The 14814-nt window shown below is 37.3% G+C and overlaps 1 protein-coding gene across 5 annotated transcripts in view; it reads left to right on the plus strand.

Annotated features, from left to right (window-relative positions):
* THSD7B (thrombospondin type 1 domain containing 7B) overlaps positions 1-14814 on the plus strand; it is a 1494436-nt gene that overhangs the window by 1270576 nt on the left and 209046 nt on the right. The window lies entirely within an intron of this gene.

A 14814-nucleotide genomic window follows, 5' to 3' on the forward strand; every position in this document is an offset into this window, starting at 1 on the left:
TGTCTGTTAGGGGACAAGAAAACTTAAATTTGAGAAGATGAATAGGTTTCTGTATTTTTCATGTTGAATTTTTTTTAATGTTTATTTGTGGTAGGGGGTGGAGAGAGAGCCCAAGGAGGGATGGGGGAGAGAGAGAGGGAGGGAGGGAGGGAGGGAAAGAGAATCCCATGTAGACTCTGCTCTGTGAGCTCAAAGCCAGATGTGGGGCTCAGTCTCATGAACCATGAAATCATCATGTGAGCCAAAATCAAGAGTTGGATGCTTAACTGACTAAGCCACCCACGTTCCTCAGTTTTTTGTTTGATTGTTTTTTGTTTTTTAGGGTTTTTTTTTTTTGTTTGTTTTAATAAGGGTGTTCATTTAAAACAATTTTTTAGTGTTTATTTTTGAGAAAGATAAAGAGTAAGAGTGGGGGCGGAGCAGAGAGAGAGAGAGAGAGACAGAATCCACAGCAGGGTCCAGGCTCTAAGCTGTCAGCAAAGAGCCCGACATGGGGCTTGAACTCACAAACAGTGAAATCATGACATGAGCTGAAGTTGGACGCTTAACCCACTGAGCCACCCAGGCACTCCATGAGTACTGATTTTAAAAATGTATATGATACTGGTATTTAGAGATGTGTCTTGCTTCTACCCATGAGTTTCCATCCCAGTTGCTCACCCTCACGTTAGCTCAGATGTCGCTCCCCTTTTGCCTGAATTTACTGCAGGGGTGGTTCCTCCACTGTCCTCACCAGATCCTTCCTCCCACCACCTTTTTCTCCCTTTTCATGAGGCATCTCACCAAAAGACAAATGGAATCATCCCTCTCCTAGGTTGTCAGGAGAGTTTAAAACCTGTGGCCCGGATGCCTTAGCATGACCTGTAAGCCCCGTCATGGTTTTACTGTTTTTTGAATCTCTGAAGTCTTACCCCTCACCCTTCCTATGTTTCAACTCCAGGCTTCTCAGGTTCTTGCACATCTGCACACCTACCAAGCTTTTGCCTTTTGTATGTCTACATTTTACTTCTGATAGGACTTTAACATTTCCTGTTTACAACTTAATTCTCTGATTAACTCCTAATCACCTTTCCAGACAGGCATCACAAACATCACCTCCTCTAGGAGACCACAGGCTGTCTCTTCACTCCACCCTTCCCCAACCCTTAATACCCATTAAGAGCTGAAAATATCTGTGTTGTGTCTCTTAGATGTTTCTCACATTTCAGCTACTTTATTGCCAGTCGGTCCTGCCAGTGGGTGATATGTGCTCCTTGAGGGAGGGACTGTTTAATCACTCTTTCTTCACAACCATCTGGCAAAGAGTCAACACATCATATATACTCAATAATTAGCAAAACATGATGTAAATCCATGCTTATGGATAAAGAATTTTAATGTACATGTGTTTCTTATGACTGCTATAGCAAAACCACAAACTCACTGGCTTAAAATAACACACTTATTCTCTCACATTTCTAGAGATCAGGAGTCCAAAATCTGTTTCACCGGGTCAAAATTAAGGTGTCATCAGGGCTGTGTTCCTTTCAAAGGCTTTAGAAGATAATGTGTTTCTTGTCCTCTTCCAGTTTCTAAAGCTGCATTCTTTGGCTAATGGCATTTTCCTGGATCTTCAAAGCCAGTGGCATAGGCACTTGCTTTAGTGTCTCATTGCCCCCTCCCTCTGTCAAATCTCCTTCTACATTCTTCTTATAAGGACATTTAAGATTATCTAGCCTGTGCTGATAATCCAGGATCACCTTCTCATCTCAATATGGATAATTTAGTTGCAACTGCAAAGTCTCTTTCAACCTATAAGGTAACATTCACAGGTTCTAGAGATTAGAACTAGGATATCTTTGGGACCATTATTCAGCCTACCATAGTATGTTAAGGCCATTAAATTTTTGAAAACAAACTTTTTAAAGATGTACTAATGAAAATGAATTGGAAACTTCTCAAGTGTTAGAAACATTCACCTAGTGTTCTTTATTTCTTCGTGTGCATTGTGTCTACACAAGGGGGTTTATGTGAATGATATCACAGTCTGGAAAATTAATTGGCAAAATGCTGAAATGTTATAATTAAGAAAACAAATGGGGCTTTTGGCTATTTTCGTGAACAACATTATATGGAATTGATAATCCCATTCACTTTTTTTGTTTGTTTTGTTTTGTGGTTTTATTTGTTTTGGCATATGGGTTATCCCCTTCTATCGAGGTCCTGTATTATCTTGTTTATTTTATTTTCTAATTTTGACCTATTTAGCTATTAATAGAGACAAAGTCTTACTGATAACCTCTCGTTTGAAGACAGGACTATTCTCTTTTGAAATAGTCCTACTCATTTGAAGTAGTAGGACTACTAAAATGTTTGAGGAACTCTTAGTCCAAGAATTCAACTAGTGAAGGGCTGCATTGGGAACACTGGTTCATTTGTATATGTATTCACTTTTTCTTTTAACAGACATCAATGGAAAATTTAGTTTATATCAGGCTCTTTTCTGTATAATAGTATATAAAGAGGAGTAATGCTCATTGGAGATATCCAATTTAATGCTAGACTGTTTGGAGAACTTCTAAATTTGCTATTATCTTCTCTCTCTGCCAGAACATACTTTAGTTTTTTGAATTACAAATAAATTAAAATTTCAGAACCTTAACCAGTCTATCCAGGGGAGTGGGGAAGAGAGAGGTCTCTGGTGTCTCTTCTTACAAGGACACTATTCTCATTATGAGGGCCCCACACTCATGAGCTCATCTAAGCCTAATTACTTCCCACATACCATCACCTTGGAAGTCAGGGCTTCAGTATTGAATTTTAGGTAACACAATTCATTGCATAGCAGACTGCTAATGATCTCCAGTCTTCTTGGAGAGTGATGATGATATTCTAAAATTGACTGTGGCAGTGATTGTACAACTCTGAATATCCTTAAAAAATGTGCACTTTAATGTGTGAATAACTTAAAAGTAAACTTTGAAAGCTAATGAGGTGGGATACATGGGTGACTCAGTGGTTCAGTATCCAACTATTGATCTTGGTTCAGGTCATGATTCCAGGGTCATGGGATTGAACCCCACATCAGGCTCTGTGCTGAGAGTGGAGGCTGCCTGAGATACTTTCTCTCTCTCCTCGACCCCCACCGCCCCTCTCCCCTGCTCATGCATGCATTCTCTAAAATAAAATTTAAGTGGCTCCTGGGTGGCTCAGTTGGTTGAGCGTCAGACTTCAGCTCAGGTCATGATGTCATGATTTATGAGTTTGAACCCCACATTGGACTCTCTGCTGCCCATGCAGAGCCTGCTTCAGATCCTCTGTCCCCTTCTCTCTTAGCAACTCCCCCTCTCATTCTCTGTCTCAAAAATAAACTTAAAAAAATAAAACAAAACTTAAAAACTTAATGAGGAATTTATTATTCAAAAGAATGATTTGATGTAAAAAATAAATGCATTACATATTTGTTTATACATACGTGTGTGTGTGTGTATAGATAGATATTCACACACATCTAAAATATTGGCACTCGGGATTCTAAGTCATTTTAAGGATTTTCCTGAGAATCACTTTTGATAAGAATAGACTTGTAAATAAGTAAATGTAATCAAATATAGAACATGCCAGCAGAGAAAAATGAACAAAGTGTTTGGGGAAGTCGATGATAAACTAATTCTGGGGTGAGTTTAACATTTGAACTGGGTCTTAAAAGAGGAAAGAGGGGACATTGTGGTTTGGTAAAGGTAACTAGTTCTGTAGGACCAGGAGGTAGGTGACTGAAGGTAAGGTTGGAAATCTAGGTTTGAGTTAACTTGTGTAGAAACTCAAATGCTAGAAAAACTATCATACAGTTTGGTAAAGGTAACTAGTTCTGTAGGACCAGGATATAGGTAGGTGACTGAAGGTAAGATTGGAAATCTAGGTTTGAGTTAACTTGTGTAGGAACTCAAATGCTAGAAAAACTGTTATCATACAAGGCACTTTTGTTTTTTTTTTAACTTAAATAATGTTTGAACTTTTTTTTTTTCTTAAGGGACACCCTTCCAACAAAGCTCCATTGTTAACTAAAATTATTTTTATCATAAAACTAAAAAATGTATCAACAAAAAATAAAATAGAACCTCCTTATGCTCATAGAATATAAGCTATATAAAACTGAAAGAAACATAAAATTATAAATATTAAAATTTGAAATTTACTGTTCTCTAAGAAATATCTGCAGAGTTTAAGAGCCACAGCCACACCTGTATAACAGCTTTAGGGCAGTAGTTCTCAACCTTTTCACTCTGGCGACTTACATACTCCATAATGTTTGCCTAGGACACTCAGCAGCAGTAGATATTCCCAAGGGTTTCCCCCATAGGTAAGATTGCTTAAGGATGAGTGACATCAGGAGCCTTGTTCTGACTCTACCTTTATCTCTCCCACTGATGCTGCAAATCTCAGACTGTGAAGACATTGCTGCTTTAAAAGTAGGGTTGTTAACAAGGGCTGTGATAGGATTCTATGTTTACTTTGGAAAGATCATTCTGGCTTCAGGGTTGAGGTTGTGGACTAGATAAAGAAAAATTAAACATAGAGAAACTAGCAGGGAGAGCATTATAGTGGCCTCAGTGAGAGTGGAAAAAAAAGGCAGAGGCCATGGGGGTGGGAAGGGAAGAAAGTCAGGAGGAACAACACTGGTGACAGGTGTAGAAACAGGGTGCAATCAAGAATACATCTGAAAACTGGGTCAGTGATGGATGGGGACCCTGGCAAGAGTACAGTGGAAAATGGAGAACTCTGTTTCAGACAGTTTGTGGGCTGAGCAGAACAATTAATGATGTTAAAATAAGTGGAAAATACTTGAGGTCAGAAAAGACTATAATTATAGGCCTGGGGTGTAAATTTTGGAATAGCATTTGTTGGCAAGGTAGGTGATAAGGGTGATATTGCAAACAGGAAGAGATCATCTCCAACAGAACACTAAGCCATATTTTTGTTTGTGAGGGTGGGAGAAGAGTTCTGCACCTTCCACTTAAACCTCACTGACTAGAAACTATCCTACAACTGTCAGCTGCACAGCTCTAAAATTGCAAAGATCTTTTTAAAATCTAAATGTAGCTCCTTTCACCCATTGGTTCCAAATTCATTCAATTAAAAATTATATATGTGTGTATATATGTATGAGTGTGTGTCCCCTGTATTTAAAAATATATAAACACTATTTTCCAGGCTAACTACCCAGAGTTTTGTACTCTATCTCCTATGCAATTTCTAGCCCTTGACTATTGTGTTTTTTCTCCAATATGTTTCTATTTGGCAGTAAGCACTGAAATGATGGTAAAGGGAACATGGTGTCCTCGTGTCACTTTCAACTACACATTTCATGTACCATCTGCTGCAACCATACTAGACTTCTTCCCACTGTTCCCCACACACCCTCTGCCCTTGAATGACTCCTTCCCTTGCCTAATATGTTCTTTCCTTAGTCTTTTCTTTTTAAGGTCTTTTTCTTTTTAAGGTGAACTTCTGCTTGTCTTTTGAATGTCCATTTTTCCAAAGAGCATTTTCCCCAATTTCACCAGAGCAGTTCTGTATTCTCACAGAAATATAGTCCTACTTCAATGTAAAACATGATTTAGATTATATTTTATCTCTTCAGAGGTCTTTGTCCCTTCCCAAATTATTAGTATCCTATTTTTGGCTCGTTAATGAATTAATGAGCTATCTATTGCACACTTAATATGTCAGGCACTATGCTACACCTTGGTTATGTAGTGTTAGACAAAACTTATGTGGTCTTTGGTTTCATTGAACTTGCAGTCTAGTTATTGTAAGATATTTAAGAAAATATATACACAGGATTTAAATTTTCAAATTACCCCAAGTGCTATGACAAAATTGATCAGGGAACACAATAAGAGGAGACATGATTTAAATTGGGTAATCAGATAAGGCCACTCTAGGGAAAAAAATATGATCTAAAAAGTGATGGTTAACTAGATGTATAATAGGCCAAGAACACTTTCAGCCAAAATATATGCTCAATGTCTCTTGAATAAATAGGAGTACAATATTGTCAATGTTGTATTGTATTTCCCCATTTTCTTTGGGCCATTTAGTTTTTTTTTTTTTTTCCTGCATGTTTTGTTAAATGCTTCCAGTAGATGAGTTTACATTAAAATAAAAGCATAATTTGTATAGTCAATACTGATGGATTTTTGAGTTTGTGGCCAGATCCTGAAGTCTTGTTATTTAGGAAATACTAACAAGTTTTTTATACCCCCATTCTGAGTATGTACATGCAGTTGCGTTTTGGGTACCACAATGTAAAAAGAAGTGTGCTTTTTCCTATCTTGTTTCTCCTATTCTTAGTTGTAGCTCATTATTCCAGCTTGTTAAGCACTCTGAATCTTGATTCTGACATACAACATATTAGCTCTAACTCTCTGCTTTATATCATCCCAAAATTTGATAAGCATGCCATCTGTGTCTTTATCGAAGTTGTTAATCAAAATGTTGAACAAAAAAGGACCAAGCATTTTCCCCTCAGCATGGAAAATAAAACATCTATAAATATTTATAAAACTGGGAACATCTTATATATGTGTGTATAGATTCAGATTTTTGAAATATGCTTCTGTAGACAATATTTTACATTTTTTGGTTGAATAAAGTTAATTTGGAACTATTGGATGGAGGGAGCTATATTTATATTTTAAAAAGATCTTTCCAGGGCATCTGAGTGACTCAGTCGATTGAGCTTCCAAACCTTGATTTCGGCTCAGGTCACGATCCTCGGGTCATGAGATCAAGCCCTCGTGTTGGGCTTCTCACTGAGCATGGAGCCTGTTTAAGATTCTCTCTCCCTCCCCCCTGCTCACACGCTCTCTAGAAAAGTAATAGAAAAGTTTGAAAAGATCTCTCCAGTTTTAGAGATGCTCAGCTGATTGTTCTAGGATAGTTTCTAGTCAGTGAGGAGCTAAAGGAATCTCTCCCACCATCCCAAATAAAAAAAAAAAAAATATGGCCTTAGCGTTCTGTCCAAGATAATCTCTTCCTGTTCTCCTGTTCTCGACATCATCCTTATCACCTACCAAGCCATCTAGATGCTTTTCCAAAATTTATATCCCAGACCTATAATTACAGTCCGTTCTTTCTCCTGACTTGAAATGTTTTCCATTTTTTTAAACATCTCTAATTAGTCTGCTCAGTCCACAAAATAAAACAGAGTTCTCCTTTTCCACTCTCAAGTTTGTACCAGACCCTTGCTAGTGTCCCCATCTATCACTGACCCAGTTTTCAAAAGTATTCGTGATTACACCCTGTTTCCTCCCAAGTCCCTTATCCTCACATCTAAGACTATTAAGGCCCAGGAGCTACATTCCAGATTTCTCATCAGTTATATTCCTTCCCACTGATGTTATCAATGAAAGTGGCAATATGTTTTAACAGTTTTTCCTGGATATTGGAGACATGGCTAGGGAAGGTGAGGAGTAAGGTATTAGCTTTCAAAGTACATGCTTTATGTTAGGTGTTTTGTCTGGGGCTTTGCCTATGTTATTTCATAACATCTGTTTATGCAGGGGTGCCTGGGTGGCTCAGTCCATTAAATGTCGAGTTCTTGATTTTGGCTCAAGTCCTGATTTCATGGTTTGTGAGATTGAACCCTGCGTTGGGCTCTGCACTGACAGTGTGAAGACTGCTTGGGATACTTGGGATACTCTCTCCCTCTGTTGCTGCCCCTCCCCTGTTCATTCTCTCTCTCTCTCTCTCTCTCTCTCCCCCTCCATCCCTCCCTCCCTCATTCTTTCTCTCTCTCTCTCTCTCTCTCTTAAAAATAAACATTAAAAAAAAATTGTTTACCCAGAGTAAAATCTCAGCGCTCACACAGCCCAGTCTTGACAAGGTAACACATTGGAAGAAATTGAAGTATTTTCAATCTATTCAGATTCTCTGTGATACAAAGTAGAACAATGGTTCACTCTACACAGAGGTTTCAAATATATGGCTTTTCCCATTGGTACCCTGCCCAGTGTCCACTGCAGGGCTTTGGGCAGGAGAAAAATAAACAGTATCTTGAAGTTCATTATAATTTTTGGTGTCCTTATGTTTTGTGTCTCAACTTGAACTGAAGTGCTTTTTCATGTATATCCTGAGGACATTTTCTCTTTGGAGTTTCCACTCATACTGTTATCTTATCAGGCTATTTTTAACTTCAAAGAATGAGGACAAATGTAAGTAACGTCAGGCATCAGGGCCCATTGTTATGTGGAGAGCTAAGGAAACAAAGAAAACTTCCTCTGCCTCAGGAGATGCTCCTGGTTCTAGCCTCTGCTCCCTGCCAAGTGTCTTGTTTCCTTTGGTCTCCTGAGTCATGCTTGATGGCCTAGTTTTGCTCCCTTAACTCTACTGCTGTCTCCTGTCTCATATTTAAAATACTTGGAGAAAGGATTTGATGGAGTTGCTGCATGTTCTCATCCTCAGTCTATGCGCATCCTTCTTTGATTTTTAATTCAGTTTCACAATTTCCCCTTTTCACTCTCTATCCCCAGTCCTATTAGCTTCCCTCATATTTAATTTATAACCTTCTAATCCACTCTACGTGTTTATACTAAAGTATATGCATTCCTGAAGTATAAGTATACATATAATTATTTACCTTGTGATTTATTTACATTTATAATATACATCCATCTCATTTTTACCTTTATTGGAAGATAATTGACAAATATAAAACTTAAGTATATATAATTAATAATTTGATGTTTTAGTATATGTATACATTGGGAAATGATCACCCCAATCAAGCTGGTTAACACATTCATCACCCCACATAGTTACCATTTTTTTTTTTTTTTTGTATGTGTGCTGAGAACAATTAAGATCTACCCTCTTAGAAAAACTTAAGTTTATAATACAGTACTGTTAACTGTCGTCCCCATACTCTACATTGGATTTCTGTATGTTATTCATCTTATACAACTAAAACTTTGCATCCTTTGACCAATGTCTCCCTGCTTCACCCCCAACTTCGGGCAACCATCATTCTGTGCTTCTGTGTTCAATTATTTTAGATCCTATGTATAAGTGAACTCATGCAGTAGTGTCTTTCTGTGTCTGGCTTGTTTCACTTAGCATAATGATCTCCAAATTCATGTATGTTGTGAATGGCAAGATCTCTTTTTTCTTAAGACTGAGTCCTATTCTGTTATATATAAATACCACATTTTCTTTATTTATCAACATATAGATTGTTTCCTTATATGAACTTTTGTGAATAATGCTGCAGTGAACATGGGAGTATAGATATTTCTCCAAGATACTGATTTAATTTTCTTTCATACATACTCAGTAGTGGAATTGCTGGATCATAGGCTAGTTCTATGTATATAGGAATAGTTCTATTCCTATTCTATTCTATATAGGAATAGTTCTATTCCTATTTTTTTCCCCAATAAGTAATGATGGATAATACTGAGCATTTATAATAGGCTATACCTGTCTTTAAGTGATCTACTGGCTCATTTTATTTTTATACCAACATTATCAGTTAATTACTTATTACTATGTTAGATAAAGGAATTAAAGAATAGAGAGGTTGTACAAGATTGCCCAACAAGGAGTGTGACAGCTTCTTTTCTCATTCATGCAATTTGATTCTAGAGTGTATCTCTTAATATATTAACTGCTTCCAATCTTTCCTTTATAGATTGTATATTCCTTTGGGGACACTGTTATAGTATTCCCTCTTTTACACATATTTAGCATTTTAAATTTCTTTTCCACTAGTGGTAATTGTCCAGGCTTCACTCCAGCTTTGGCCAAATAACAAAGGATGTTGTGAATACCTTGTGCTGCAGAATGATCATTAGGTAGCTAGTAGGATAGTATAATTTACATAAATAAGTAAATAAATAAATAAATAAATAAATTAGAACCCTAACAAAAATGAGAAATACATCAAAAATCAATAGTTGGTAGACTTTGGTGAGAATGTTTTATTCCTCCAACTCTTTCTTCTTTTCACTCTCCATTTTCTCCATCTCTACATACAGAATTGTACGGCTGACACCTCTCAGATTTTGAGTCTCACATGCAGAATCAAAGCCAGAGAGTAATTTTTACCTCAATGGTCTGTATATTGTGTCCCTGATTTTTGCGTATATCCTAATAGGGACTGGTTTCATCTAATCATTTCCAGCCAATACAAAACAAGAATTCAGGCCTTAAAATACCTTAGTTAGTACCACCTCAGCTCTCTTGAGTGAGAAGAATTGAGGGTTTTATCTATCTGTGTCTCTGTCTTTGGGGACATTGGAAGGATAAGGTAGTACATTTTAACTTCAGTTAGAATAATTCAGTACTTGTACCAGAGGTATACTCCAAATATATACAGGTATATCCTCTGCTTCCTTCAGAGCTGATGATGATTGGAAAGAGATACCTGTAAAGCTAAGATTCTTGTGTACTGCATGCAGTAAAAATAAAGGAAGCTGTCTTCAGTGCTTCCTGAATTATATCTTCACTTCATCATATTATCACCACATGTTGAGCGTTGTGAATTTACAGAATTTGATGAACCTTAAATGCCAATGGAGAGACCTGGAAATAACAGATGAGGGAAGTTGCATAAGTCATGTCAAGGAGCTTGGACTTTAATATAGGAGCAGGATAGAGGGAACGTAAAAGGAGAAATGTGATTGGTTAGGGCTGAGGGGTGGGGAATGATAATGAAATCATTGTAACTGTTTTTATGGTCTTGTGACTTCATCCTCATCTTTATGTGCCTTCAAGCTCTGCTCAATATTTTGATATGCCTGCTTTAATGAACTATTAATTGGCAAATACCAAAAGCTCATCATTACCTGTTCTATTTTCTTGATCTAAATACACTCAAGCACTCTACCCATTCCTACATGCCGCATAGGTTTGGGCCTTGAGGAGAAAATCTCATTCTTGAAAACTCCAGATGTGGATCTTCTCCTTTTAAAGGATTTCTCAAGCTGAACTATCTTCTTACCTCTCATCCAATCTCCTATACTTAAGATGATGTTATATCTTCTATATTGGAGAATAATAACAGTAGCAGTATTAGTTAACCCTTTGTTCAAAATCTCTAATTTACAGACCAGTTATTTGAAGTTGGTGTAATAATTACCTCCATTGTGTAGATGAGAAAATCAAGGCTTGAAGATGGTCAGTGACAGGCACAAATTAATACCACTATTAAGAAGTGGTCTGCCTGACTTTGAACTCCAGTCTTTCTCATTTCTAAGCCCATGCTATTATGCAACATGGCACTTTGCATCTCTCCTAGAAACATCCAACTGGGTGCTTGCTTGTGTGGTTAGCGCTACTTAGAGCTTTCATGCGATCTTCTTATGTAGGAAGTACTGCCATTCCCATCTGATAAATCAGAATTTGCAAACCTTTTTTTTTTATAAAGGTCCCGATAGTAAATATTCTGACTCTGTACCTCATACTAACTCTGTTGAGACCAGTCACTTCTGCTATTGCAGCACAAAACCCACCATACACAGCACTTAAATGGGTATGGCTTTGGTCCAGTAAATTGTATTTACAAAAACAGGCAGATGCTGGATTTGACTTTGTAAGCTGTACTTTCCCAATGTTTCTTATGGATGATGAAATTGAAGGTTAGAAAATTTAGTTCATATTAAAGTGGAATATAGGCCTCGGTTGGTTTGATCTAAAAGGCAAGGTTCTCATCCATGTGTTACATTTTTTTTCCTTATCATAGTCATTATTCCTCTCTCCAGTGGCTTATGCCCCTGCCAAAAGATAGGTTTAAGTCCTAACTCATGCTATTTGTGAATGTGAACTTATTTGCAAATAGCATCTTTGGAGGTAAAATTAAGGAAATTGAGATGAGCTGATCCTAAATTTAGGGGGAGTTCTAACTCCAGTGACTGGTGTCCTTAAGAGAAAGCAGAAAGAGCTGTGGGGCACAGGGAAGATGGCCATGTGAAGAGAAGGCAGGAATTGGAGGCATGCTGCCAAGAGCCAGGTAGCACCTGAAACCCCAAGAAACTGGAAAGGAAAGGAAGGATTTTCTCCTAGACTCAGGAGGCAGCACAGCCTTACCAACTCCTGAACCGAGAGAATACATATTCAGTGTTGTAAGCCACAAAGTTGGTGGCGATTTGTTATGAGAGCACCGGGAGACAAATAATCTTTATCTGTTCCTTTGTTTTCTCCTCAGAGGAATATTTCTGGTCACTCTTGAGACTTTTTCATAGTTTGGAAAGGTCTTATCTTTTATTGAATTGACACTATTAGTATAACTAGAAGATTATTGACTATTTGTGTTTTTTTAGAGGAAAAAAATACAGGTATCTCACTGCATAACTTTTTCCTTTAGCTGGTATATTATTAAACACAATCATAAGGTAGCTCTTGGTCTATAGAAGATGAGAAAAGCCTAAATCTCTGGATTGGGTGATGCACAATCCATTAGGAAACAAATTTAATGGTAAGTGAAACACATTCACCATTGCCAGCTTTCAATATAAATCAAGGCAGGGAGTCATATTTAATTTTACACCTTGGTGATATTTCAAAGTTTTTTACAGTAACTTGCAAGGAGTTAATGTACTGTGAATTCATTCCAGTACATTGATTTCTGCATTAGTTCAGTGAAACATGCAGTTCTTTGGCAAAAGCAAACTTTTGGAGGCAAATTTTCTTCATCATCTACTCCATAATTTAGAATTTATAATAACAACATGTTTTGTTGTTTATGAATACAAATCATTGAATGACCCAAAATTCCAACAAACATAAAACAATTTCATCTTTGAAGTTTGTCTCATGCACACCTTATCACTTGCGAGCTTCGCTCTGGGCTACAGAGATTGGAGACAGTTGGCTCTGAATGGAAAACACCTTCATCCATCTCATTTTAGATATTCATACTGTTCTAGGTGTTTTTGATGTCTCTTGTTGACACCTTTAGGAGTTACGTTTAAGTGCTGGTGTGAATAATATGCAGGGTACTGATGGTAGTAGAACTAAAATCTCCTAATGAAGCTTACAGTCTAGGAATTTTTCTTGTTTTGCCCTTTTCCAAGGTAGGGATTTCTAGTTAAATTCCTCTTAGATGCCTTCATGTAATGAGTAGGATGAGCCCTGATTTATGGGCATCTTTATCTTTTACTTTTCCCTAGAATACAAGCAGCACCCCCTTCATCTGTTTTCATATTAGAATTGTGAGTTCAGTTTTTGCCTTAGGTTGAGGGGAAAGAAAGCCTTGGTCTAGAAATATAAACTATCACTCTCATGTACTGTAGAAGACTGCTATGCCGTATTTCACCTGAAGAGCCTCTGACCCTACTCAGTTTCAGCCAATTATTGCAATGTTAGAATCAGGACCCAGGTATTTCCAGATCCTCCATGTTTTCAAGAAAAGCCAGAAATCTTTATTTTCATATGAAACCCCCCAACATTGAACTCTTAGTCTCAAAATAGATATATAAATAAGCAAATAGATAATGAATAAATTCAATATGCTGGTTTAATACTATGTCTGGATTCATGTCAGAGCTTCCTTTAGGGACCTATAAGATGAAGCAAAAAGGATACTTTTCTTCTAAGCTCACCTATTTCTGAATCCCGTGGGATACTTACAAGCATCTATCCCATAAACTGGCCATTGCTTATGGTTACAATTTGTTGTATTAAACCTGTCTTAACACTTGGGAAATGAAGCTAGTATTTAAAGAGCTGGTTCATTGGTCATTTTGAAGATAATCATTTCCATTTAGACAGTATATTAGCCATGTGTACATGTCAGAGCTAGTTAATTATAAGTAATAGTCAATCATATTTCATTATATCATTCTCTAACAACATATATAAGTAAGTGTAATATATATCTATTACACCTAATGGTCTTTTAGTCTAAGTCCTAGCCATCTGTCACTTAAGTTCTGAATTTTCAAATCACCTTTTAAGAAGGTACTGTTTTCAAGATGTCTTTTCTTCAATAGCACACCTGAATTAATATCACAATTCTTAATCAACTTTCTAAGCCCTCCAGCATGACTTTCTAGTATAGCCCCACCTGACCTAGCCAATATTATACTTTTCCCCACCTCAGATTGCAGATTGTTGTACAGAAGATTTCTCCATGGACTTGTGAACATTTTAGGTCCATTTGCATCTTTAAAAAATTATATATATAGGGGCGCCTGGGTGGCGCAGTCAGTTAAGCGTCTGGCTTCAGCCAGGTCACGATCTCGCGGTCCGTGAGTTCGAGCCCCGCGTCAGGCTCTGGGCTGATGGCTCGGAGCCTAGAGCCTGTTTCCGATTCTGTGTCTCCCTCTCTCTCTGCCCCTCCCCCATTCATGCTCTGTCTCTCTCTGTCCCAAAAATAAATAAAAACGTTGAAAAAAAAAATTTTAAAAAAAATTATATATATATATAATATAAATGTATATATATACGTATATATATACATATATATACATATATACATCTATATATACATATATACATATATATACATATATACATCTATATATACATATATACATGCATAAATATACATATATATATATATGGAGAGAGAGAGAGAGGGGGGTGGGGGAGGGGCAGAGAAGGAGAGAGAGAATCCCAAGCAGGCTCCATACTCAGCACAGAGCCTGACATGGTCTCCATCTCATGAACCGTGAGATCATGACCTGAGTTAAATCAAGAGTTGGATGCTTCACAGACTAAGCCACGCAGGTGCCCCTATGCATCCTCTTAATTTAACTTGTGGTATCCCTCCTGCCTGGATCACCTTTTTATCAAAACTTTGCCATGCTTTAGAGATTATTTAAAGTTAGGCCA

This window comes from Puma concolor, chromosome C1 (genome assembly GCF_028749965.1).
Source record: "Puma concolor isolate L17-30 chromosome C1, mPumCon1.1.hap2, whole genome shotgun sequence".
Lineage (NCBI taxonomy): Eukaryota > Metazoa > Chordata > Mammalia > Carnivora > Felidae > Puma > Puma concolor.